This window comes from Cnephaeus nilssonii (genome assembly GCF_951640355.1).
Source record: "Cnephaeus nilssonii genome assembly, chromosome: 4".
NCBI lineage: Eukaryota > Metazoa > Chordata > Mammalia > Chiroptera > Vespertilionidae > Cnephaeus > Cnephaeus nilssonii.
Window position 1 is genome coordinate 71,636,897 of NC_137075.1, and position 26,828 is coordinate 71,663,724.

The 26,828-nt window shown below is 39.8% G+C and overlaps 1 pseudogene across 1 annotated transcript in view; it reads left to right on the forward strand.

The window, feature by feature from the left end:
- LOC307098288 (KRR1 small subunit processome component homolog) overlaps positions 1 to 24,018 on the forward strand; it is a 66,564-nt pseudogene extending 42,546 nt beyond the window's left edge. The window contains exon 5 of the transcript in view: positions 23,055 to 24,018. The product of the transcript in view is annotated as a KRR1 small subunit processome component homolog (transcript). The remainder of the gene's footprint in view (positions 1 to 23,054) is intronic.
- The last annotated feature ends 2,810 nt before the right edge of the window (positions 24,019 to 26,828 follow it).

The window sequence follows — 26,828 nt, forward strand, 5'->3', positions numbered from 1 at the left end:
GAGGGGTCCTGGACTGCGAGAGGGTGCAGTTGGGCTGAGGGACCCCCACCCCCAGTGCATGAATTTCTTGCACCAGGTCTCTAGTCCTATATAATAAAAAGCTAATATGCAAATTGACCAAATGGTGGAATGATCAGTTGCTATGGCATGCACTGACCACCAGGGGGCAGATGCTCAATGCAGGAGCTGCCCCCTGGTGGTCAATGCACTCCCACAGGGGGAGTGCCGCTCAGCCAGAAGCCCTGAGCTAGGCTCACAGCTGGGGAGCGCAGCAGTGGTGGCGAAAGCCTCTCCTGCCACCGTGGCAGTGCTGGGAGCAGGCCTAAGCCATCAGTTGGACATCCCCCGAGGGCTCCTGGACTACAAGAGGGCACAGGCCAGGCTGAGGGATCCCCCCCCCCCCCAAGCACACCAATTTTGTGCACTGGGCCTCTAGTTGTTAAATAATTGAGTAGATCTAAATCAGTGGTTCTAAACCTAGAGTAATTTTCCCCCCTCAGGAACATTTGACAATATTTGAAGACACTTTTATCTATGACAACTTGGGGAGGGTGATGCTATTAGCATCTAGTGTATAGAGGTTAGGCATGTTGTTAAACATCTTGCAACATACAGAGCAGCTCCTCACAACAGACATTTCTGACCCAACATGTTAGTAGTGCTGAGGTTGAGAAATGCTGAGGAGAAATGCTCTAAATTATCACTGTGCACAGCAGTAATAAAAATTTGTCTTGTGGGGTTAGAACTAACATATACTATAAAAATAGGGTATACTAGGGAGGATGGTGATTTAAGTGTTCTAAGATCTTTGTCTAATTTGGGAAGAGGAAAAAATACTGATTATCTGTAAACTTCAATAAGTTAAGAGGCCATATTAAAATATTAAAGGTGATAACTAAATGGATATATTTTAGAAGTTATTTTCTCTAAACTGGTAGAAGGAGGCTCCAGAATGAGAATAAAGAGAAAAACAATAAAGAGGAAACATGAAAGGAAAAAAATACATATGTGGGAAAAAAGTAAGTAATATAGCAGAAACAAATACAATTGAATCAGTAATCAAAATAACTATAAATAGACTAAAACTCACCAGTTCAAAGAAAAAGCTTGTCAGTCTAGATAAAATAAGAATTCCAGATAAATACTGTTTACCAGAAATACTTACAAACATTATGACACAGAACTACTTAAAGGGTGGAAGAAGATAGACAAGGCAACCACTATCCTATCTAATAAAAGGGTAATATGCAAATTAACCACCACTCCACTACACTCACAAGCCATGCCCACCAGCCATGCCCACCAGCCAATCAGGAGCAAGTATGCAAATTAACCCAACCAAGATGGCTGCAGCCATGGAGAGAGCAGGAGAGAGGCTTGGGTTTCCCCAGCAATGGAGGAAGCCAAGCTTTCCGCACACCCTGGCTGGCCCAGGCCTCCGCTTAAGGCTACAAAGTTTCAATTATAGAACATAAATAAATCCCAACAGAAATGGCTGCCACCACGGAGTGAGCAGGAGGCTTGGTTCTGCTCCAGGCTACAAAGTTTCAATTGTAGAAGGAAAATAAATTCCAGATACAAGGGCCTCTTCTTGGGTCACCAGGAGGCATGGCCGGCCTGCAAACCACCATAGGCCCCTCGCCCAGGCCACCCCACACCCAAGGGAACCCCCACCCTGATCCGGGACACCCTTCAGGGCAAACCAGCTGGCCCCCACCCATGCACCAGGCCTCTATCCTATCTAATAAAAGAGTAATATGCAGATTGACCATCACTCCAACACACAAGATGGCTGCCCCCATGTGGTCAAAGATCCTGCCCCCATGTGGACACAAGATGGGCACCACAAGATGGCCAGCAGGGGAGGGCAGTTTGGAGGGACCAGGCCTGCAAGGGAGGACAGTTGTGGGTGATCAAGCCAGCAGGGGAGGGCAGTTGGGAGGGACCAGGCCTGCAAGGGAGGGCAGTTGGGGCGATCAAGTCTGCAGGGAAGGGCAGTTAGGGGTGACCAGGCTGGCAGAGGAGGGAAGTTGGGGGCAAACAGGCTGGCAGGGGAGCAGTTAAGCATCAACCAGGCTGGCAGCGGAGTGGTTAGGGGGTGATCAGGCTGGCAGGAAGAAGCGGATAGGGGCAATCAGGAAGGCAGGCAGGTGAGCACTTGGGAGCCAGCAGTCCTGGATTGTGAGAGGGATGTCTGACTGCCTGTTTAGGCCCAATCCTACCGGGATCGGGCCTAAACAGGCAGTCGGACATCCCTCGAGGGGACCCAGATTGGAGAGGGTGCAGGCTGGGCTGAGGGACACCCCCCACCCCCGTGCACAAATTTTGTGCACCGGGTCTCTAGTCTTCACATAAAAGGTTTCTGTAGCTATACTGATATTAGGCAAAAACAAATAAACAAACAAAAAAAACCAAAAACCACAAAACATTACTCATGATTAAAAGAAAAGATCACTACATAATAATAAAAAGCTCAACACAATATGAAGTTAATTCTAAACTTGATTGTACCTACTAATACCACCTTAAAATGTATTTTTTTAAAATAGGCAAAACTACAAGGCAATTTAACAAATCTATCATTATCATAGATAGTCATTAATGTACCCCTTTCAGTAATTGATACAGAAAGCAGAAGCTACATCGGTAAAGATTTGAAACAAGTTTTAAAGACTAAATCACCCAATTTTTTTAAAAAAATTCATACTTATGCACATTTGAAACATTTTTTTTAAATGACCATATGCTACTGCAAGCCATCACCAATAATTAAAGGATTTCCACATTGAAAATAACATAAGGTACAATTACAAAAAGATAGCCAATAAAAGTTAATATACTTGGAATTTTTAAAACACTTTAAAATAATTCATTGATCAAAGTACAAAAAATAGTGGGAATTAGAAAACAACATGCTAAAAATTATGGAACAAAGATAAAGCAGTACCTAGAGAAAAATGTATTGCCTTCAATGATATATAAAGAAAAATGATTAAAAATTAAGAAGTTAAAAAAGTCAAAATATAATCCAAAAAAGCCAAGGATATAAAGACAAGAACATAAGTTAATGAAATACAAAACAAATACATAACAGAAAAAAATTAACAAAGCTGAAAGTTGGTGCTTTAAAAAGAACCACCTCATGAAACTGACACAATTCTTATGAGATTGATCAAGAAAAAATAATAGCATCTAAATGAATAATATTAGAAATGAAAATGGAAACATAATTGTACATACTACAAATAATAACAAAAGAAGTGAACAAAATTATGCTAAGACGATTTAAATTTTTGATAAAATGGATGTTACTAAAATACAAACCACCAAAACCAACTTATGAGGAAATACAAAAAAAAAGGGACAATACTATAAAAATTGAAGTAATTAAAATAATAGATAAATATCCTCCCCAAATGAAAACATCAGACTCAGGTAACTTCATAGGAAAGCTTCTCCCAACATCCAAAGAATAGATCATTATACACATATACAAATTTTTTAAGAATGGCAAAAGAGAGAACTCATTGTATGAGGCAGTGACATCAAAATAGATAAGGAAAGTATTAAAAAAGAATATCACAAGCTAATCCCAGTAATACACAAAAATATAAAGATTCTAAGCAAAACATTAGCATCCAAATGTGGCAATGTATAAGAAATATATCTCATAACCAAGTAGAGTTCATTCCAGACATGAAAAGTGGTAAATTTAAGCTATTATATTATAAATTTAATAATATAATTTAACCACTTTGATAGCTTAGAAGAGGAACTGTGTATGGTGCCAGATGGGTATTGGAAATATCAGGGGTACCATTTTGTAAATTCTATGATTATCTAACTGCTATGCTGTATGCCTGAAACTAATGCAGAATAATATTGAATGTAAGTTGTAATTGAAAAATAAAATTTAAGAAATTTTTAAAGGCATACAAGATGGAAAAACATGATCAACTCAATAGATGCAAAAATTTATTTGATAAAATCAGGATAGATTTTTTATTATTCAAAAATCAGAAAACAATAAAATACTTTTAAACTGATAAAGTACATCTACAAAAAATATGTATACAACAAATGACATATTTAATAGTGATCATTAAAATCTTCAAAACCAATACAAATGTCTCACTCTAGCCTCATCAATTCCGCAATGCCCTGAAAAACTTAGTGCAAAATAACAAGAAAAATATAAAAGAATAGAATCAGAAAGAAAAAAAGATGGGTAGTTATTATAGATATGATTGTCTTCTTGGAAGATAAAAACATTTTATGTAAATTATTAGAATCAATAAGAAAGTTTAGGGGATTTTCTAGATACAAAATGAAAACCAATTGGAATTCTAGAAACCAGTAACAAGCTGAGGAAAAATAATATATATGGTTTTCTAAAATGTTGTTCACTACAGCAACAAAAATGACAAATTTTGCCTAAGGAAAAAATGTCTAGAAATAAATCTATCAAAATATACTCAAGACCTTAAGGAGCAAATCATAAAAGGTTCTGAAATACATTAAATGGACCTATAGAAATTAAAAGAGATATCACATTCATGATGTGAAGTAGTAAGTTTTACCAATACTCTCTGCCCCCATGCAAGCACACCTCAGTCACAGCCTAAAGAGGAGCCATCGACAGAATGGAAGAAGCAGCCTCTGCTTTTCTGAGAGAACAGCACTGTTGGTAGACGTTCCTATTTCATGGGCCAAGGAACTCATTGATCAAATTCTGGTTGGTCCACTTAGAACATCTTTATTTGTTTTTTCTCCTCACTATAGTTGATCTCTTAAAGTTACCTGGCTACTCAAAGTGTGGTTCTCAAACCAGCATTACCTGAAAGCTTGTTAGAAATGTAGAATCTAGACCTAGTAAATCACAATCAGCACTTTTATCAGATCTCCCGGTGAGTTCTCTACATTAAAAAATATATATATTTTTTTAAAAATTAGTGTATATATATATATATATATATATATATATATATATATATATATATACTAATTTTTTCAAAAGAGAAAGGAAGAAAAACATCAGCGTAAGAGGGGAACATTGATCTGCTGCTTCCTGCCTGTCCGCTACAGGGAATTGAACCCAAAACTCACACAGGTGCCCTGACCTGAAATTGAGCTGGCAACCCTTAGGGGCAGGATGCCCAACCAACTGAGCCACACAGGCCAGGGCAAGTTCTCTACATATTAAAGTTTGAGAAGCATTCTCTAAGATACTCTCTGACCAAGACAATCTACTTGGCATAATGTTGCTCTGCTAATCTTTCCCATCAGTGAGAACCCTCCCCTACACTGTCCAATGCAGAAGCCACTAGCCACTTGTGGCTATGAAACCTTTGAAATGTGCTGTCGGTATAAAACACTCAGTGGATTTCAAAGACTTAACACACAAAGGCAAATGTAAAATACCTTATTTTTCATATTAATCACATGTTAAAATCATAATATTTTAGACAGAGTGGGTTAAATAAAATGTATTCTTAAAATTAATGTCACCTGTTTCTTCTTACTTTTTTTTTATTGTGGCTACCAGAAATTTTAAAATTATACATGTGGCTTGCACTTGTGGCTTGCACTATATTTATACTGGCCAGCACTACTCTAAACCCGGTTCTCTGCCTCCCGGCTTGAGACTATATGACTCACGTACCCATCCCCATGCTAATTAGCTTCCTGGCTGCAATCCCATAATAGTCATCGTTTGATATAACTAGTGGCCCTCTAGTTGGACGAGCCTTTTGGTCCTGGCCATCTCCATCATGTTGCACCAGCAATGTTCCCCTCTGATGAAATGCAAACTTTTTTTTTTTTTTAGGAGTTTAGATTTTACTGTGGTTTGGAAAGAGCCCATAAATAAGAGAAAAGGGATCAGGGCTCTGTTTCAGCCTCTGCCTTTAACGTTCTCTATGACCTTGTCACATTCTTGTACCTCTTCTTCCACCCCTTTATATAAAAAAAAAAAATGAGAATTTTAAACTAGATAGTCTTTAAGATTTTGGAAATTTCTAACACAAACAACAGTCTTTTACTCTCAGTTATCTGGTATGTACATTTACTCCAATTAGATTATAGACTCCTTAAAGGCAGGCATTTTATCTTTTATTTTTTTCAGCTGTATTGAGGTCTAATTGACCAATACAATGGTAAGATATTTAGAGTGTACAATGTGGTCATATCATATACATATACATTGTGGAAGGAATTCCACCCATCAAATGAATTAACACGCCTATCGTCTCACGTATTTACCGTTTTTTTCTCCTTTTTTTGGTGAGGACATTTAAATTATATTCTCTTAGAAAAGTTTAATTATACAAACAGTCTATAATGTTATACATTAGGCATTTTATCTTATAGTTCCATTTCTAACTCCCAGTGCTTTGGTTGAACTTCAAGAATCTCAGCAATTGGCCCTAGCCGGTTTGGCTCACTGAAGGGTCCCAGGTTCAATTCCGGTCAAGGGCATGTACCTTGGTAGCAGGCACATCCCCAGTAGGGGGTGTGCAGGAGGCAGCTGATCGATGTTTCTCTCTCTTCAATGTTTCTAACTCTATCTCTCTCCCTTCCTCTCTGTAAAAACTCAATAAAATATATTTTTTTAAAAAAGAAGAATCTCAGCAATTGTCCTTGCTGAGGATTTCTATGCCAAAGAACAAACCATTTATTCAGGCAAATCCAAGCTTCAGAAAAAAACTTGAGATCCTACAAAGTTACAGAGGTAGAGACCTAATCCACAAGCAGTTGCATTTTGAGGTAAATCCTCCTGCATATTTGTGTCCACACGTTTGTTTTTAAAAGTTTGGCCATCTGACTGTAACCTGAGGAATCTTGGTTAAACATTTCTTTATGCAAAAACAAAGAATGTTGAGTAGTTAAATATTTTACCTCTGAGGCTAAAATTGGGTTATTTTTTTTCCTCCCCTCTGAATGTTTAAGGTGGAAAACGAAGTGTAAATGTTCAAAAGATTTCCAATCGTGAAAATCTCATCATCTATGAAAGAATAGTGGTCACTAACACCTTTGAATGGTTAATTAATTCATCCAACATGTTTTAAATATCTTCTACTATAAGTGAGTGAGTCAGCAGTCTTTTTGGAACATCTACAAACTATGGAGAGATTTCAGATAATGGACAATGGAAGACCCATCATTCCCTTTTCTTAAGCATCTTACTACTCAGTTGAGGAAAACTGAGCATACGAACTGAAGAGGACTATATGGAAATTTACACAATACAAAAGTAATTAATAAACATCTGTTGAGCCCCTGTTATATACACAGTGCACATGTAATATGTTCAAGTGCTAATGGCTCAAAGGGGAATCAGTGTTCAATGGGTGTTCAAAGGGTTCAGGAATTATATGAAAAAACAGAATCCCAGGAGAGGCGAGCTCAGAGCAGCTATCAGAACCTTCAGATAGCTGAGCAGTTCTCTCCTCCCACCAGAGAATCTGGGAGAGGTGAGAAAGCACAGGAAGGGGGTACAGTCATCTGAAGTCCTCCTGTAGACATGTGGTTTGTGGGTCACCTGTGGAGGAACCCACATCAAAGCCCTCCTATCTTTGAATACATTGCAGGTGCTTTTCTGAACACAGAAGTTTCTGAAACAGACACTAAATGAGAACAAGGGTGTCAGATTGATTCTGACCTGAATCAAAGACCCAGTTTCCCATCTATCAAATAGAAACAATAAATACTATCTACCTGTAGTGTTGTGAGGATCAAATGATTAACAATCTAAAATCCTTATGCATATAATGGGTGTTCCATAAATGCAATAGAAATGATAATACTCCTGAATAATTCACAATTATAGCCAATGGTAATACATTACACTTAAAAATTTTATTAAGAGGGTCAATCTCATGTTCTCTCCACAAGAAAACACTTCACCAAATGCAAATAGGTGAAGGAGACATAATGAGGAAATTGGACAGAAGAAAATTCTAAAAGGGTGGAGCCAGAGGAACAAGCAGAGAGCTTGTCCCCTGAGGACATGTTTCCAGTGATAACCACCACTTACAGCCCACTGTCTATATGCATTTTATTATAGGACACATTCGGGATAATTTTCAGTAGGAAGAGGCATTAAAATCTAGGATTTTGTTTCAAAATTTAAGTCAAGCATTTCATTCAGTCTGTTGGTCAGTGGGCCAAAATAGAAAAATCGATCAGAAATTATTTTTACCAGCAAACATCCCATTTCAACATATAGAAAAGTTGGAGAAATAGCCAGCACAAAATTCACAATGCTTTTATGCATTTTTAATCAAAACTCCATGCTGACAGACAAAAGTGAAAACAAGTTAAGCTTGTAATTCCATTTTAATACAAAATAATGAACCTCTATATAACCCTAGGCACAGAAACAGTCTCTGTTCCCGTAAGTGGATTTTATAATTCTATCTGACTCAATGATACTGCTTTTAATTTTCTTCATGAGCAGCAATTAATAGATGATATAATTCCATATTTCAAATGCAGGTACCACACAATAAAATAAAAATAAATTAAATATGGGAAGAGTGAGAGGAGAAAGTTATTTATTTGATTAATCCTCTGCAACCAGGAGTCTGATTCCAGGCCTAATGGTAGCTGGATGACCTGAAATGCTTTATTTAGATCTAAAGGACAAGGACTTAGCTACAAAAGAAAATACAAAGGAAAGGATGTTGCAATTAAAGAGACAATATAAAAAAAAGAAGTCAGATAACTAGGATAAAAATAAAACAACACATTTGCACAGTGGTGAAATTTCATTATATTTCTTTCAACTTCTTAAATTCCAGGGATATTTGCTTTAGGAGTCACTCTAAGACACAGCAGAAGTTAATGTGTAATCAGTCTAAGTGGCTATATTAACTGCTACAGTATTATTTTATGCAAATTAAGAAGGGGGCATCAGCATTGGGTTTCCCAATGGCTAATGGAGGATAGACTACATGTATTTTCCCTCTCTGGTCCTGGATTCCAGTGGATTTCAACTGTGCCTCTTCCAGCCCTGTACCTATTGTATGATGGTCAGGTGTTTACCTGGCACATGCTTTCATGTACTGTAAACCCTTCTAGAACTAGAACCACCTCTTGCTCATTGACGTTCACGCTGCTCTAGTACCAGAAGGAACCTTGGCAAGCGCAATGAGTGTCTCCCTCTGAATTCTTAATAAAGTTTGATATTTTTGCCAATGAGTTAAAGCAAGAATTTTAAAACGAGACTGCCATGATTTTTTTGTACATTAACATCAGGACTACACCTATGAACCGTATTTACCTACAATTAAAATCCAGAATAAGAGGAGGATTCTCTTCAAAATTGAATAAAAGCAGGGTTTGATAAAAAAAAAAAGTTATATTATTTACAGATTTGTTAAGTACTTATATTGTATCATTTAAAAATAATGTATATGTGTTTTACTTTATATTACATATGCTTTTTAAAAGATGGGATTAGTAATGGTTTAATATTATTTTTATTATCCTACTAGTGGCCCGGTGCACAAAATTCGTGCATGGAGGGGGCGGTTCCCTCAGCCTAGCCTGCACCCTCTCCAATTGGGGACCCCTTGGAGGATGTCCGACTGCCGGTTTAGGCCTGATCAGGCCTAAACCGGCAGTCAGACATCCCTCTCGCAATCTGACTGATAGCTCCTAACCGCTCACCTGCCTGCCTGCCTGATCACCCCTAACTGCCTCTGCCTGCTTGATCACCCCTAACAGCCCTCCCTTGCTGGCCTGATCCCACCCCCAACTGCCCTCCTCTGCTGGCCAATTTGGTTCTAATTGGTCAGTTTCTATGCCAGTCAGTGTCAAAAGCTCCACCTTCTAGGAAGCTATTGGCTCCTCACAGTTGACTAAGATTTGGTTCTGATTGATCAGTTTCTATGCCAGTCAGTGTCAAAAGCTCTGTCTCCTAGGCAGCCACTGCCTCCTCACAGTTGACCCAGATTTGGTTTTGATTGGCCAGTTTCTATGCCAGTCAGCGTCTCTGGGTCTATCAACGGAGCCTGATCAGAAAGGTGGGGCTGATCAGCAGCCCCAGTGGAGGCCTGGAGAGAAATGGAGGCAGGGCTGCTGGCCAGCTCGGAGGGAAAGAGAGAGGCAAGTGCTGGTCAAAAGCTGCCTCAGACGCTACAGATCAGCCCCTGCTTCTCTCTTCAGGTCTCTTTCTGGGCCTGATTCAAAACCCCCTCAGCAGTCACTGCTGGGTCACCGGGCCTGCAGCCGCAGTAGTCAGCGCTGGGTCACCATGGCAACCCAGCGCTGACTTCAGATGATCAGCCTTTGGTCATGATCGGTCGTTACACTTGGCTCTTTATTATAGAGATATAATAAAGAGGTAATATGCAAATTGACCATCACTCCAACAAGACGGCTGCCCCCAAGTGGTCAAAGATGGCCTCCTCCATGTGGACACAAGATGGCCACCACAAGATGGCCGGCAGGGGAGGGTAGTTGGGAGGGACCAGGCCTGCAGGGGAGGGCAGTTGTGGGCAACCAGGCCAGCAGGGGAGAGCAGTTGTGGGCAACCAGGCCTGCAGGGGAGGGCAGTTGGGGGCAACCAGGCCTGCAGGGGAGGGTAGTTGGAGGCAATCGGGCTGGCAGGGGAGAGCAGTTAGGGGGAACCAGGCTGGCAAAGGAGGAAAGTTAGGGGTAACTGGGCCAGCAGGGGAGGGCAGTTAGGGGCAATTGGGCTGGCAGGGGAGCAGTTTGGCTTCGATCAGGCTAGGAGGGGAGTGGTTAGGGGGTAATCTGGCTGGCAGGCAGAAGTGGTTAGGGGCAATCAGGCAGGCAGGCAGGCAAGCAATTAGGAGCCAGCAGTCCTATATTGTGAGAGGGATCCCAGATTGGAGAGGGTGCAGGCAGGGCTGAGGGACACACACACACACACACACACACACACACACCGTGCACAAATTTTGTGCACCAGGCCTCTAGTTGTTATTATAATACTTATACTATTTCAATAGTAGTATTTTTTATTAAACATTTTTGATAGAACAAAAGAATGAACAAATCCTGTGATTTCAATACATGTGGGCCCAAGGAGATTCATGGAAGACCATGAACTTTAAAGCCAAATGCTACAACGCATGCAGAAATTTCTCTGAATTAAGAACATAAATAGAAGAAACCACATTGTCCTTGAATCTGCTAGTTTAAATTAGTTTTTAAAAATGATGAAGTTGCCCTAACCGGTTTGGCTCAGTGGATAGAGCATCGGCCTGTGGACTAAAGGGTCCCAGTTCGATTCTGGTCAAGGGCATGTACCTTGGTTACGGGCATATCCCCATTTGGGGGGTGTGCAGGAGGCAGCTGATAGATGTTTCTCTGTCATCGATGTTTCTAACTATCCCTCTCCCTTCCTCTCTGTAAAAAATCAATAAAATATATTTTAAAATAAAAATAAAAATTATGAACTCATCAATTGCAGCCAACATAACTGATAAATCTATATCTTCAATTCCAAAGCCATCCCTGTGTTTCAGGCTTTATAACCAATGATATGAGACATTCCGCTTGGATGCTCCATGATAAACTGCTTCCACCCACCTCCCAGGTTAGCAGACGCAGGGGCCAGACTGCCTGAGCTCCACTCAGGAAGGTGCTTAACCTCCTTATACCTCAGCTTTACCACCTGAAAATGTGATGGATAAAAGGCTCTACCTCACAGAACCGGCGGGGGATTAAAACTGTGTCTGGCACCTATGCAATGCCATATAAGAGTTTAGTAAATGAATAAAGTCATTTGTGAGGCCACAGGTACCTCATTCCTACCTACCTCCCAGTGGCTCACACCTCCCACTTTTTAAAATTTTTCTTCCAAGTGCCAAGCTCTTTCTTATTTTAGAGCTTTCACTTCCTTTTTGCCTCTTCTATCATTTTTTTTTCTATTTTTATCCCTAGAGCCCACCAGAGACATCCTGAAGTGATCCATTTTATACAACATCTAAGTTTTTTTCCCAATGGCTTTCATCTTTTTATGATGAGGAGAACAGGGGGCTGTCAACAGGACAGGTACTGGATTGAATACCGTTAATATAAATGCTGTAAAAATTCAGGAGTCATAGAAGTTCCACCGTCAAGGATCCAAGTTCTGGCTTCTCCACTCATTGGTCAGGACATCCTGGGTCAGTCACTTGACGCCCCTGTTCTCTCTAAAATCAGGATAAAGATTATACCCACCCTCCAAAGTTGTTACAAGGATTTCATGAGGCAATGAATGTTGAAGGGCCCTCTACACCAAAATGGGTTTACAATTTAGCATTATTACTGTTTGTATTATTACTAGTTGCTATTATTCTGTCCACAGGATAAGGACTAGCATTTGAGTGTAGCATCTCTCCGTTCAGCATCTCGGTGAACACGCTTTATTCTAGTTTGCTGCAGTTGATCCGTTTAGCTGCAGTCCCATGTGAAACAATGAAAAATCATGCCAGGTGTAAAGACAATTCCTGGCTGCTCTGTTGTCATAGGCCTGGACTCTGTCATACTAGACAGCCTAATAAAGGCAGTCATTGGGTAATATGATTGGAATGTGTTAGGTATGTTTTCTTTTCGTAAACATTTCCTTATACCTGGCAGAAAAATAACAGAAAAAAGAGGAAAACAAAAAACTAATATTCGAGGGCCTACTATGTGCGAGGCACTTATGAAAAGAATCAAATCTGGCACCGTTTTTAGGGCCCAAGGACTGGGGCTGGAGGTGTGGCAGAATCTTCTTATGATTCTTAGGATTGTTGTCAAATTTTGGGGAACCTCTACCCGGGTCCATGTGAGCTGTAAGATTTCAAGTCATCTCAAGTTTTCTTATCAGAGGCCAATCTTACTCTTTGAATGAAGAGAACTAGTCAATGAACTTGTTGTAATAATACAAGTTTTATGTTATCATTGCTGATGCCAGTATTTTATTTTTACACCAGTTAGAAATGTAAATATTTTTCCAATATACTTGTGTAATTCAGTGATATTTCAGGATACATCAAACATGTTTGTCCTACAAACATGGTAATTCTGATAAATACCCTTTTGAGAGATTTCCAAAATATTTCTAAATGTATCAAAAACATTACCCAGTATATTTCTGGCAGCAATGTCTTGTTTTGACAAGACATTGATGAACACTGAGTGATTCTCTTATAATTTTGTGTGCCTGATGATTGGAAGAATTTTCCACAGACTGACTTCTGGCTCCATATATTTCAATCTGTGTTTCTCCTCCACCACCCACATACTTTCAGGGATAGGAGCTTTAGCTCATTCACATATTACCATGCAGGCTCTGGTCTTGCACTTTGCTGTCATAATGATGGTGAGTCAAAGCAGTGGATGGTAGGAATGAGCCTGGAAATAATTCCTACACCAAAACAGCTAGCTAAATAGCTCCTCATGAATATGGCTGTAAACGATGTAAATGGATCTGACCTAAACGTAAATGGGTCCCTAACTCAACTTATTTGTAGACTGTTCTCCAAAAGGCCTGTGGTAACCCCAGTGCTACTCAGCGTGAGAGGAAATGTAACAAGAGGAGGTGAGAATAGGAATTTCACTAACTGAAGTTAAAATATTTTGCATGTATACATTTTATAAAAGCCCATGACTCTATCTACATATTATTAGAGCCCTCCCAGGGCTTTTGAAGGGGTCCATGCAAGTGAAGGGCCTTGAAGTTTATGCTTCAACATTTTGCAAGGAATCAAATGGTCTCTGATTTTTTACTCCATCCCTAACCTAAAACTTGATCATGGAAAAATTTTCTTCTTTTAAAATTTCATTTCTGTATTATTTGAAGACAGAATATGTTATTCTATATGAATAAGCTTTAATTTTAAAATCAGAAAAACAGCATAGATTTTTAGTCTATTGGAATTGATCAATCCCCCAACCTCCATTTTGAAGGAGTTTAATAATTGTAAAATGTGTGCATATAATGGACTATTGAGAAAACCACAAGAAATCCGAGGTTTTTCTATGAAAACTGGAGAATATACTATTGTGTTAATAGATATCCTCTTCCTATTCCCACCTCCACCTTGCCTAGTCAATAATACATACTATGGTATTATAGAATCAAGAAGTCAACTTAAATGTGTTCATCTTACAGCTTTTCAAATGAAAAGACAGAATTAATACCACAATTAAATGAACACATGTATTTATTGATTCAAAGCAAATGATGCTCTGGCCAGTGTGGCTCAGTTGGATGAGCATTGTCCCATGTAATGAGGGGTGGCCAGTTCGATTCCAGGCCAAGGCACATGCCTAGGTTGCAAGATTGATCCCCATTTGGGGTATGTATAGGAGGCAGCCAATCGATGTTTCTCTATTGCATCAATGTTTCTCTCTCTCCCTCTTCGTTCTTCTCTCTCTAAAAAATCAATTAAAAAACACTTTTTTTTTCAAAAAGCAAATGATTATGAAAATTATCATTTCGGAGATAAATTCAAGATACTGAGATACAGATGATACAAATAAATTCTTCCAAAGTGAGCAGCAACCTGATTCAGAACCATAATGGGAGGCCCTTTCTGAGACTGGCAAGTGTGGTAAGACTGTGAATCCTTTTTCCATGTAGTTTGCCAGCCATCTGGGACTATATTTCCATACCATCTGTCTCCCAACCCTGACACTAACCCATCCATGGTTGGAGAATAGGTTGAAATAGGATGAACTTCAAAGATAGGACAAATCTGATTCATGTATTATTCATAATTAAAACAGATATGCTTTTAGAATTTGCTTTTTAGTTATGTCAAAATATTTCCACCTCACTATCAATGAATCAAATGGTTACATCCAAACATCAAGAACCCTAGTGAATTAAATTATGAAGCAAAAATTATGGAGGCTTATGTATATTTTGGTTACATTCTTAAGGATTAAATTTATCTCTATATTGTACAATATTTCTGGGTAGAACACCATTACACATATCTATAACTCTTCCTTGTCATTCCTTAGAGTTTATTTTATGGATGTATTTCAATAACTATTTTTAATAGAACTGCATTTTAAAGAGCTTAAAAAGCATACTCTCTTCTTCCATTCCAATGTCAAATTATAAAATAAAACAGTCCATAGTAACTATCCCACTTTGGGATGTTTTGGAACAGAAATTTTACCTTAGTAAGGAAGAGGAGAGACTAAAAATGCCAAGGGAGCATCTCCTGGTGAGAGAAAGCTAAAGAAATCCCTGATTGTACCAAGGTGGGTGGCTAGGCATTCACATATCATACATACCTTCATCTCAAGTCCTCGTTGCCAAGTCAGCACAGTGAAACTTGGTAAAATGGATCCACAAACCTTCCATTGATATGTGTCCTTAATCTGACCTTAATTGCAGTAGATGTCTCCAAAACTAGGCATTCATTCATTCATCCATCAAAGATTGATGACTTTCCATGTGCTAGGAAATAAAGATACTGCATTGAATGAAACAGGCATGGCCGTTGCCCTCATGACTCTAACAGTTGGACAGGAAAGATAGAAAGTAAACAAAATATTACTCCAACAATTAATTAATCATAGAGAGGATTTCCCCCTGTTTCCAGGAATATTGGATTTGACTCTGTGAGTTGGAGAGGAGGAAAAATGTTTGCCAAGAGGTCCAAATTCATACCCTTTCACCATGAACCCAAGGCAAGGCTACTTCTACTCTAGACCCAACAATTATAAGGAAAGAGCCCCCCCACCCCCATCCCTGGGACACCTGATCATAAGCCTACCCTGTGTGTTAGTGGTCAGAAAGATATGTTACCAGAACAGAGAAGATGGGTAAGTTTCCTGATCAGACCAAAGCACAGAGGCTATAGTCCTATATCCACATCTTCATAGGCCAGGAGGACTAGGGCTTGTTCCAGGAGCAAACAAAAAGTCGGGATAATTGTAAGTAAGAGTGATGTGATCAGAGTTTTAAAAAATCTCCCTGACTTCATTGTGAATTATGGTGTGGATGGGACCAAAAACAGAAGCAAAGAGGACAGTTAGAAGTTATTTCAGGCAAGAGATGATGATATCTTGGTTTAGGGTGATGACTTTGATGATGGAAAACAATAAAGTCAAGAGCTTTATCAGCAGGTGGCTGACTACGAAAGGATAATGATAACTCATAGATTTCCAACCTGAGCCACTAGCTCAGTGATTCTTAATCTGGCTGCTCATTAAACTCTCCTGAAAACCCTTATCTCCAAGATTCTGATTTAACTGGTTAAGCAGGGGGCCCAGGCACACGTATGTTTTCAGTGCCTCTCAGCATTTTCAAATGTGAAGCCAGGTTAGAGAATCCCTGAATCAGGTGAACAAGAGTTCCCAAAGGAGAAAACAGCAGACAGGGAGAGAGTTTGAGGGGAAATTTCATGAGTTTCCAATCTGATGTAGGTTTTGTCAGAGTCACTCAGGTGATAGATCAAGTTTAAAGTTGGACATACATGTCTGGATGGTAGAGAAAAGATCTCAATTGGAAGCAGGTGAAAGTGATTGAGATTTACATAGAAGGTATGGCAGACTGTGTGATTACCTATGGAGAGAGTAAGAAGGGCCTGAAAAAAACCTTCATTAAAGATAGAGGGTGATGAGTCAGCAAAGACTGTGAAGGAGTGCCGGTAAATTAGAAGGAAACCAGGAAAATGGGGTGTTGCCAAAGTCAGCGCAACGGAATGTTTCAAGAAGAGAGCGTGTAAGTGGATTGAAAGCTGTGTTTAATTTTGTCAGGGCCTGGAACTCCACCCTCCTTCCAACAGTCTAAGGTCTGGGTTGATTTCTGGCCCTCCCCATGGTAAGTCTCTACTTTGGCAAGATAGCTATTAGCCAGGAATTATTATATAAAGGTCAAATTTAGGAGACTACACTGCCTAATTTTTCAGAATTTGGAAAATAATTACAATCTCAATTCAGATACTAAACATAAAAAATGACATTCTCTGTGCACATGCAGCCATGACTTCTAGCACTTAGGCACACATGATGTTCACCTATTTGTGGGTTTAAGCTTGGCAAGTATTGCAACTCTTTTAGGATTCGGTAGCATTCTTTCTGTTGCCAAGCCTACCCAGGGCAAAACAAACTGAGTGATCTTTCAGGACTTGCCTCCTCTCTGGGCCCCTACCATTATGTACACAGGTTTTTGTTACTATCACGGTGTCTATGCCATTTAATTTTATTTCTTTACATGTGTGCCTCCTTCTGATTTCCCTGAGGGCAGGTAATAGTTTTATATGAGCTTGTATTCCCAGCACCTATCACAGTGCCTAGCACTTGGTATATATAGAATAAATGTTTGTTGAATGAATGGAAAGTTGCATGATTTTTCTCTGAGTTCATGAACAGCCAATCTGGAAATTCCATCTCTAAGTATTCTTTCATCATAGACTGTAAAATACTGTTTAAATAAAGGATGTGGTTTATCCATGTTTCAGTTTTAGGTCAATTTTCTATGGAGTTAGTAAAATCTCATTCCAATACAAATTATTTAATCCCTTGGTGCCTTGGGTTTTCTGCCTATAAAATAAGAACAGCAATGCTGATTTCCCTTGGAGCTGCAGTGAGGATTGTCAAAGTCAGAACTCTGTTTGCCCATAAGAGGCACTCCTTGGGTTTGAGGACCAATTGATGATCACTTCTGTCTTGTTCTCTTTCTGAGTATGTTTTTGTTCAGATCCTATGAGGTAAGTTCTCCTGGAGCAGTTGCTAACAGGCTAATCTTATGACCAGAGGAGGATTCCCCAAGCAAAGAGCTGGCTTAATCATGTCATTCTTTTCCACAGGGGTAATTTTTCTGGAGGGCTCCAGTCCCTTCTGGTCTGGACACTGAGCAAGCAAAGTATTGGTGGCCTCAGGGCAGAGCTAGGCCAGCTGCAGGAAATGTAGTCAAAACTGCCTTTAAGGTCATCTCAGACTTCGATTAGTTTGCTCAGAGCTCATCTCCCCTCAAGTTTGAGTGTGCTGTTAAGTTGATTAAAGGGTCTCTTGGTGAAAAATCTATCAGAGAAGTAAGAGATTACCTTAACCAAGGGCAATTTTTTTCTGACTTCAACTTAAATAACCCATTTTCATTTGTTATAGGTCCACTTGACCCATGGGACGTCCATTGACTGAGTGCTGATTATATGCCAGGTTTGGGGTATTGTAACTATAGGGGTATTGTTTTACACATGCAGAGATGCAGAGAGCGAGGCTCAGAGACATTAAGCAATCTGCCCAGTGTCACACAGCTGGCAACAGGCAGTGACACCAAACAAAATCCAGACTCTTCTCTGACTTCCGGCTCTTTTCTACAATTCAGTATTGCTTCATCTTCTTTCGGTAGGTCTCTAATATGCTTTATTTTAAAGCTCAATTTTATCTTCAATTGGCTGAATACTTGGAATCCCACCTCAAAGAATATACATATGGGTTTTCTTGCCATTTGAAAAGAGAAGCTTTAAAAAATATTCTTTTTTGAGATTATTTTGAGGCAAAAAAAAATTTTAAATGAAATAAAAGTATACTATTTAGCTATCTGACTTAGAACATTCACATCTGTGATCACCTTTCTTCCTTCATTTTTAAGAAAATATAACTCTCTTACTTATATGGCTTTTCAATTACTTTTTTTCTGTTTCTCACATGATACACATGATCTCATTAGATTTATCTGAGCTTACAGTGCATTGACTGTTTTGGGAGGTACTTTACTCATGACCAGATGACAGCAGCCCCTGTTCCTGGTAACTGCAAACAAGTCTGGGTTTCTTGTGCTTTTAACATTGTACCCAGGAGGATTTTTGCAGATTCTTACATTTTCATCCACAAAGGCCTAACAGCTTCATGGGAGCAAGACAGAAGTGGGTAAAGGTCATGATGTGGTCCCTGGGGAAAGGCAGTTCCATTTTCTCTAAGAGTGTGCAGGCTGTCCAGCCAGCATAAGAACACAATGGTAATTTGATTTTCCTCTCAGGTGTCAACTCCAAATGATTGGTAGTAGTCACCTGAGTTGTCAGGCTCCGGGATAAGACTGCTGCAATCCCTCTGTGATGTCTTCCGTGGGCAGCAGGGAGTTATGCCAAGGCTGTGCACATGCCAGGATTTGCCATCCTGAGAGAAGGCAATGGCCCAGGTAACAACTCAAAGAAAAACTGAGCTCCAAAAAAAGGGGGGGTACATCACTTTCATAGCAGCGAGAGCCCCATTTCACAAATTACCCCAAAGAAAACATATGAATGTATTATAGAATTATATCCCTGAATCCTATATAATTTTATTAACCAATGTCACCCCAATAAATTCAATAAAAAAAGAAAAGAAGACGTATGAATGACATACTTCCAATAAAAAAAAACACACCACACACCTAAATACATAAATAACTGAAGTGCAAGGAGATAGAGAGAAGGGCATATTATTCAGGGAGGGGGCAAGCAGACCATGTTCCTGTGATGAAGAACACCAGGTCTGATAAGACTTGCCCTGCTGCAAACTTAGAGAGCAACATACTGACGAGGTGAGTCCAAAGCCTCAATGAGTATATTTCAGATGATAAATACAAAGGGGGCATGCTGGCAGGGCTGACATTTGGCATATGAGCTGATCACACCAGCACAATAGATGTGCAGGTGCCATGGATACCTGCGTGGAAAGCTTCTCTTTTATTGACCCTGAGCAGGACTCTTGGTGGGGCTTAAGGTACTATAGATGCCTGTTATTGGTGCTCCTTTTGGTGTGGACAGCTCCTCCTAAGAACCCTCAGATAGAACACTGTGTCTACCTGGACAGGTGACATTTCTCTGCCTTGAAACATTCACCATGGAGGGAGGGAAATAGGCAGGTATCAAATTGCAGCTCGAAGTAGTAACTGTTATCACAGAGACACGGGTGAGGTGCAGCTGGAGGCAGGGAACCTACCCGTGGCTGGGAGGGCCAAGGGAAAGCTTCTTAGAAGAGACATTAGAGCCACATTACTGGGCAGAAACCCATGAGGATATCATTCTGGTTTAGAGAAAGAATAAGCAGAGGCAGGGAAGCAACAGCACAGTCAGCTAACTGCAACCAGCTCCAGGTCCCTAGAGCACAGAGAGAAAGGAGTGGGAGGAGGCTCCAGAGCATGATGGGTCTGAACTTCACTGAAGGTTTTTCAGTGGAGATGTGGCGCGAACATCTTTGTTGTTCCATGTTGTTAATAGCATTGTAAAGACTGAATTGGAAGTGAGAGAAAGAGAGATGCTGGCTAGGAAATTACTGCAATTGTCATGGTAAAAAAAAAAATGAATACAGGCAGATTTAAGAAATACTAGAAATTAAAATCATCAGGACTTAAAGACTGATGGGTGAGAAGAAAGGGAAAGAAATGAAGAAAAAAGGACCAGGTGACTCCGAGGGTTCAGGTTTGGGAAGATAATGGGCCATTAATGGTCTGGAGAAGATAGGAGGGGCAGTGGGTTTGGGTTTCTCCGCAGGCCTCCTCCAACACTAGGAGCTAAAGCAATAGTGGCCAGTGAAGAGCATGAGCTTTGAAGTCAGAGATCAGGAGTCAAGTCCACTGCTTTCCTTCCCATTCAAGAGCCACGTGGTGTAGAACAACTTAGCCTCTCTGAGTCCCAATTCTCTAACAGCAAAACTGAGATAGTAAGAGTGTGTAGCTCATAGTTTGACGTTGAAGATCAAATGAAAGTATGTATACCTGATCCTTAGTACAGCTGCTGGTACATAGTAAGAACTCAATAATGCTAGCTATTTTTGAATTAGTAAATATATTTTTGGGATAAAAATGCTTTTTATTTTCTTGGTCACATCAAATTTACTTGCTATTTATATTTCACTGGCTTGAACCAAATTTCTGCTAAGGCATTTATGATATAACACATAAAAGCTGCTCTTCAACTGGCCTCCAATCTAAGGACTTGCCATTGGCTTCCTAACCAAAAGTCTATATAGCCTCCTGGGAACCTGGTCCCTAGGAACCCACAATTAAGAGGGGATTAGGCTATCCTCCCTGGGGTTGTGCTGGAATCAGTCCCAATCCAATCAGTACCATGACTTGACTTCATACCTCCCCACACACAGCTCTTGTAAGTGATGCCTAACAAGTGCAAGCAATGAACAAAATTGTTAAGCCCATGAAGTAGATGTTGGTATTCATAGTGTCCAACACAGGACTTGGCACCTGGCAGGTTCTCAGTAAGTTTTGTTAGATCAACATGTGCACTCTCTGTACGCCCACTGCAATGTCTAACCTCAGGAAGCAACACTTGCACCATGCTGTTCCCTAAACCCCTCTTCCTTCTACCCAAGCCTGTCCCCTAAGCAGCATGAATTGTTCTTTATAGGTCTTTCAAAGCATGTAGATGAAGTGTTTCACCTGTCAATCATAAAGTGAAGGCTATAAAACAAATATGTTTTAAGAGACCAATGTAGCCCAACCAGCATGGCTCAGTGATTGAGCATCAACCTATGATGCAGAAGGTCATAGTTCAATTCCTGGTCAGGGCACATGCCCAGGTTGCAGGCTCAATCCCCAGTGGGGAGTGTGCAGGAGGCAGCCAATCAATGATTCTCTCTCATCATTGATGTTTCTCTCTCTCTCTCTCTCTCTCTCTCTCTCTCTCTTTCTCTTCCTTCCTCTCTGAAATCAATTAAAAAGTATTTTTAAAAAGAGAGACCAATGTAGATATGGGTAAATTTCTTTAAGTATACATTGATAAACTAAAATGTTTTTGCCATGTAGTGATTCAGTAGATTGGCCAAGTTTCTCTCTCTGAATGTGAATGTGTCTACCCAGACAATTCAAGACAGTATAAATTAGTAGAACTTATGGGTGCTTGTGTTTTCCAAACCCATTGAAAAGAACCTAATTTAAGGATCTGTGATTTAATGAACCTTTCAAAGCTGAAAACGTATCCCACAGAGATTTAAAACAGAATATAGATTTAAAATAGAAAAAAAAAAGAATAAAACAAAGCTAGTTTTGTGTTTCCTGGACACAGAAAGGTGCTAGAATTATTTACTGCTTTCTGGGCTTTGCATTATGACCAAATTGATATTTTCCAGGTTTTTCATTAACTTAAAATGTCCTGAGGTAAACACATCATTTGCCATAATTAAATCCAAGGCATTTCCACAGCTTCCTTCTGAGCAGCAAAAAATTAGGCCAAGAGGTAAGAGTTCTGGTCAACCCCTTTATGAAAGCTGCACTAGAGAAAAATGCACAGATTTCACCTAGCAGCCACAGCAAGCAGAGCCTCTACAAGCAGAATCATGTGTAAATCTTTTGGTCCAGAACTTTCTCACCTCCAAAACCAGAATTCATTCCACCTTGTCTTAAAAATCCCCATAGATCCCCCAAATTGTAAAAGAACATAGAATTGACCATCACAGCTACTGCATCAGCCCACCATTAAAGGGTAGAAACACCTCTCTGGATGGTTCTAGGTAGATCCAACTTAATAGTCATACAACTCTCAGAATTCACTTGGACTTCAAATTCTCTTCCCAACCTGAAATAGACTAATTAAATTCATTTCTGTTAATAGCTAGTCTTTTAAAACAGATGGAAATTTTAAAATGAATAGAAAAGCCAATTCAGTATAACTTGTTCTTCCCACTCCTACATTCCACCCCTCGGTCTTGGAGACAGGGACATCTCTAGGATGGCCCAGCTGGTCACCCAGCAGAGCCCTCAGTAAATTGTTAGTAGGAGGGAGTGAAGAACACACAACAGGAAAGCCCAGAACAATTTTTTTTAATCCTTTTCCCGGATTTTAGTATTTGATTTAGCTTGCAGCTAAATTTTGAATGCTCACATCTGAACGCTTCCAAGATTGAGTCACAAGCAGAGGCATTCACTTACCTTAGAACTTATCTTAGAACCACATCCCCTATTCACTTAACGAGTAACCATATCCCACACCCCTTCCATTCACTCAAGATGGGGCGGACCTTCACAATGCTTGTCCAGATGGGACATTGCTCTGACATTCCAAGAGGTTAGTGTATAGTGGCTGGTTAAAGTTCACTAACATTATCTGGTTCATATATAAATACAAACTTCTTATAATATCAATTAATACAAAAAGAACATCAGGCAATTTAAAGATGGTGTCCTCCCAACTGAACGGGCTGAGAAAAGTGAATTTTGTAACCAGAAGCCAAAGCCGGAGGAGAACCGAGATGAACAGAACTCCTCACTGTTCCTGATGATTGGCAGGAACCAGCTATTTCCAAAGAGGACAATCCCAGAGGACTCTTAAAGGAGGGCAGTTTTGCAACTTCGTTCCCAAATTATAGAGAGGCTTACTTGAAAGATTGCTGGCCACTGGTACAGAAAGCCTTGAATAAACATCACATGAACACACCCCTGGACCTGATGGAAGGCAGCATGACTGTTTGGAAAACAAAGAAGATTTTGAGCCAGATACCATCATTAGGGCCAGAGACCTGATAACACCATTAGCAAGGAGTGTTTCATTTGAACATTGAAAACTTTAATAAACCGTTATATTATGGTCCAGGGAAACACAGTTTCAGCCATTTGGACCTTTGAGTGGCTTAAAAGAGACCTTAATGATTAAACAAGAGTTGGCAAAAAGATTCTGAATTGTAATCACGAAGTTGGGAACAATTTTTGCCACAGGTCACACACAAAAATGTGAATAAATGCAAGGAACCAAAGAAAAAATCTGATAGGACAGAGTATACACCATGCCTACCACCACAACCAGAATGTCAGATTGATAAAGAAGTGCCTAGTGGTGAATACTTTCTGAAGGCAAGTCAAAAAAAGTGACAGACAATGAAAGCAATAAAGGCTAGACAAGTGGATACTCTCAGTAAGAGACAGGAGGAGAAAAACAAAGCGTTATTCCACCTACAGAAAAGCCAGCTGTAAAACCTGAGAGAGCTTCTACTAAAACTAAAATTGATGTGGCTGCCATCAAGGAAAAGATGAAAAAAGCAATGCATAAACAACTGGGAGCTCTTGCAGCTGAAGAAGTTAAGCATAAAATGGAAGCAGATAAAAAGAAAAGGAGGAAAATGTAATATGCATGAAAAACAACAACCCTGAACTAGAACTTATTAAGCTATCTCTTTTGTAAAGAATTTTGAGATGGGCGCGGGCTGGGGACATACAAGAGTCAACCAAAGAATGCATAAATAAGTGGAACAGTAAATCAATGTCTCTCTCTCTCTCTCTCAAATAAATAAGTTTGAGATATTAGGGCATTAGTTACTGTAAGAAGTAATACTCTGATTAATTTTTTCTGAGTTTGTTTTGTTCTTTATAACAGTGTGTATGTAAACAGCTATTATTAATAAATATAAATTATTATACTCTTAAAAATAAATAACATCAGTGCAGGATACAATAGAAGGAGGAAGGTATTTCAGGGAAAGTGGGTGTTCTTAAGATCATTTCATCTTCTAGTATATCTCACAGGAACACCCATTGTACAAATGGGCAACCCTAATTTGTCAAATAGTTCTTAAAATTGAGCTGAAATTACCTTCCTTCTGATTTTCAACTTCTGTTCCTAATTCTGTTCTCTGGAACAAATCATGGTAACATTCATACATGGAGATATTTTTCTAAGAAGGTTTAATTCCTCGCATGGCAACTGTAGCTGCTCCTTTCAAAGTAAACTTGAAATTTCATATTAAAGCATTTGGCAAACCATCAATCAATTAATCAAAAACCTTGAGTACCTACCAAATGCCAGGTACTGCACTCAACATTGGGAATAATCAGTATTAATTAATCAATTTATTTCTAAGGAGTTGTTTTCCACTGTGCTGTGGTAGAGCCAGGATCCACACCAAGTCCAATTCCAAAGTGTAAGCTCCTTGAACTGTGTAGCTCCTTCCCTGCAGAGAAATCAATACAAGAGCATTGGCTCTTATCTTGGGATTTGATACTGTATGTAGATGGCTGATGCGCTGATGCTCTATATCTTATATAGAGATCAACCAAAGAATATAATTACTTTTTCTAGTTTTAGAACAATCCTAAGTCATTGAATTGCAATATAATTGTGTATAATTTGCAATGCCATAAATCTTTTTATTGGGTGTTTCCAAATTGGCAATTATCAAACTGCTATGACATGATAATTAATGGTCAAAAATTTTAGAGAACATGCCATAGAAGAGAACCTTGGGGAGAGAAAATTCATTTGGTCATATATCTTCCAGGATGTTTTAAAACTATCAAAATCAATGAGTGGGAGGAGAGGTGAAAGTAAATTTGGGGGGAGGCACATTTCCTCTGCAACCCAATTGTTGGTGGCAGAACTCTCAGCAGTAAAACTGCAGCTCAGAGAACCCTGATGGGCCTCACTGGGGTCATTCAAATGAACTCTGACCAGGATCCTGCTTGATCTCCTGGTCTTCAGCTAACTGGCCACCTCTCAGCAAGAGATGGCTTAAGTCATGTTACTCAGCCACCCATTTTCCCATCAGATCCATTTCTGCTACAGTCTAAAAACAACCACAGTGCTGGTGTTCAAGACCCTCCTCACATTTCTCCAGTGATGGGAGACAGACCCACTCCGGTTATAGGCAGACCCTTGAATTTTCACATAAAAGAGTAGATGACAGAGAAATGTGGTTTTCCTCAGTGTGCCATGCCATCTCTGACATTTGCCATGCAGACCGCACATTCCTCTTGGAGGGCAAGGTTGCTCCCCATTGTTCTGACTCAAAAATTATTTGTGATGTGGGTGCCTGCAGTTAACCTCGTGAATTGACTTTAATCATGTGAGGTGTGGAGAAAAGCTCGGAGGTGCTCTTAACTGCATCCTCCGTAGCTAGCCAATAGCCAAGGTGCTTGCATGTGTGTGTTTTCAACTTCTTCACAACAGTAGAAAACTTGAATGGGTCCTTTGTGTTAGAATCTCTTTTAAAAGTTCAATATAAAATTAAAGGAAAAGAGTTCAACTTACAGATCTTTGGATCCCACAAGCAGTACATCTGTCTCATCTTATCTTGGCTCTTAGAGGTTACGTCATGATGTGGCGTGAGTGAAACCAAAACGGACCGCATGTGAGTGTTAACTATGAGGCACAGCCCTGAATCCCTGCAAAGCCTGTCCTGGAGTGATCCTGAGAGCATGCTGTGAAGTAGTCTCGCCCAGCTTCACTGGCATCTAACCCACCAGTGCCAGCACCCACGACAGTAATTGTTGCTCTAGGAGCCTTTTGGGTGAAACAGTCATTCTTAAGGGCTGTGCATTCTTACTTTCCTGACTCAATCTTAGCTCACTACCACAAAAGTCCCAATTCCTTTCTTGCCCACGGAACAGCTGTATCAGCTTGATATAGTGCAAAGGAAGTGATATTTGGTGACTGGTGGTAACAAAGGATGCCTCAGTGTGAGCTTGGGATGGAAGTGGAGGAATCAGATGTTGATTCACTTCAAAATCCTCACTGTCATCCAGGACTCAAGCATAAAAAGGGAATGTGGAACAGTGAGAAAGCAGTTACTCAGTAATCATCCTTTATATCTGATTTACCAATCATTGCTTATACAGTGTATTAACCAGCATACTTTCGGTTGTAACAGAAACCAACTCAAGCTAAATAAAGCAAATAATAATGATAAGAATTGATTATGTAGGTACCAGGGCAGAATTGCAGCTGGGCCTCAGGAATGAGGAATTAGAGTGCTCTGGTCCAGGAAACCCAAAAAATCCTTCTTCCTTTTGTCTTTATTATCTTCAACCACAGAGCAGCTTTCTCTCTGATTGAGCTGCATGACAGAAAATATGTCCCCAACCAAACATTTTGAATTTGTCTCTTCTCAACTTAAAAGGATGGTCAAATGAAACTGATATTTTTTGGTCTTAATTTCAAGGA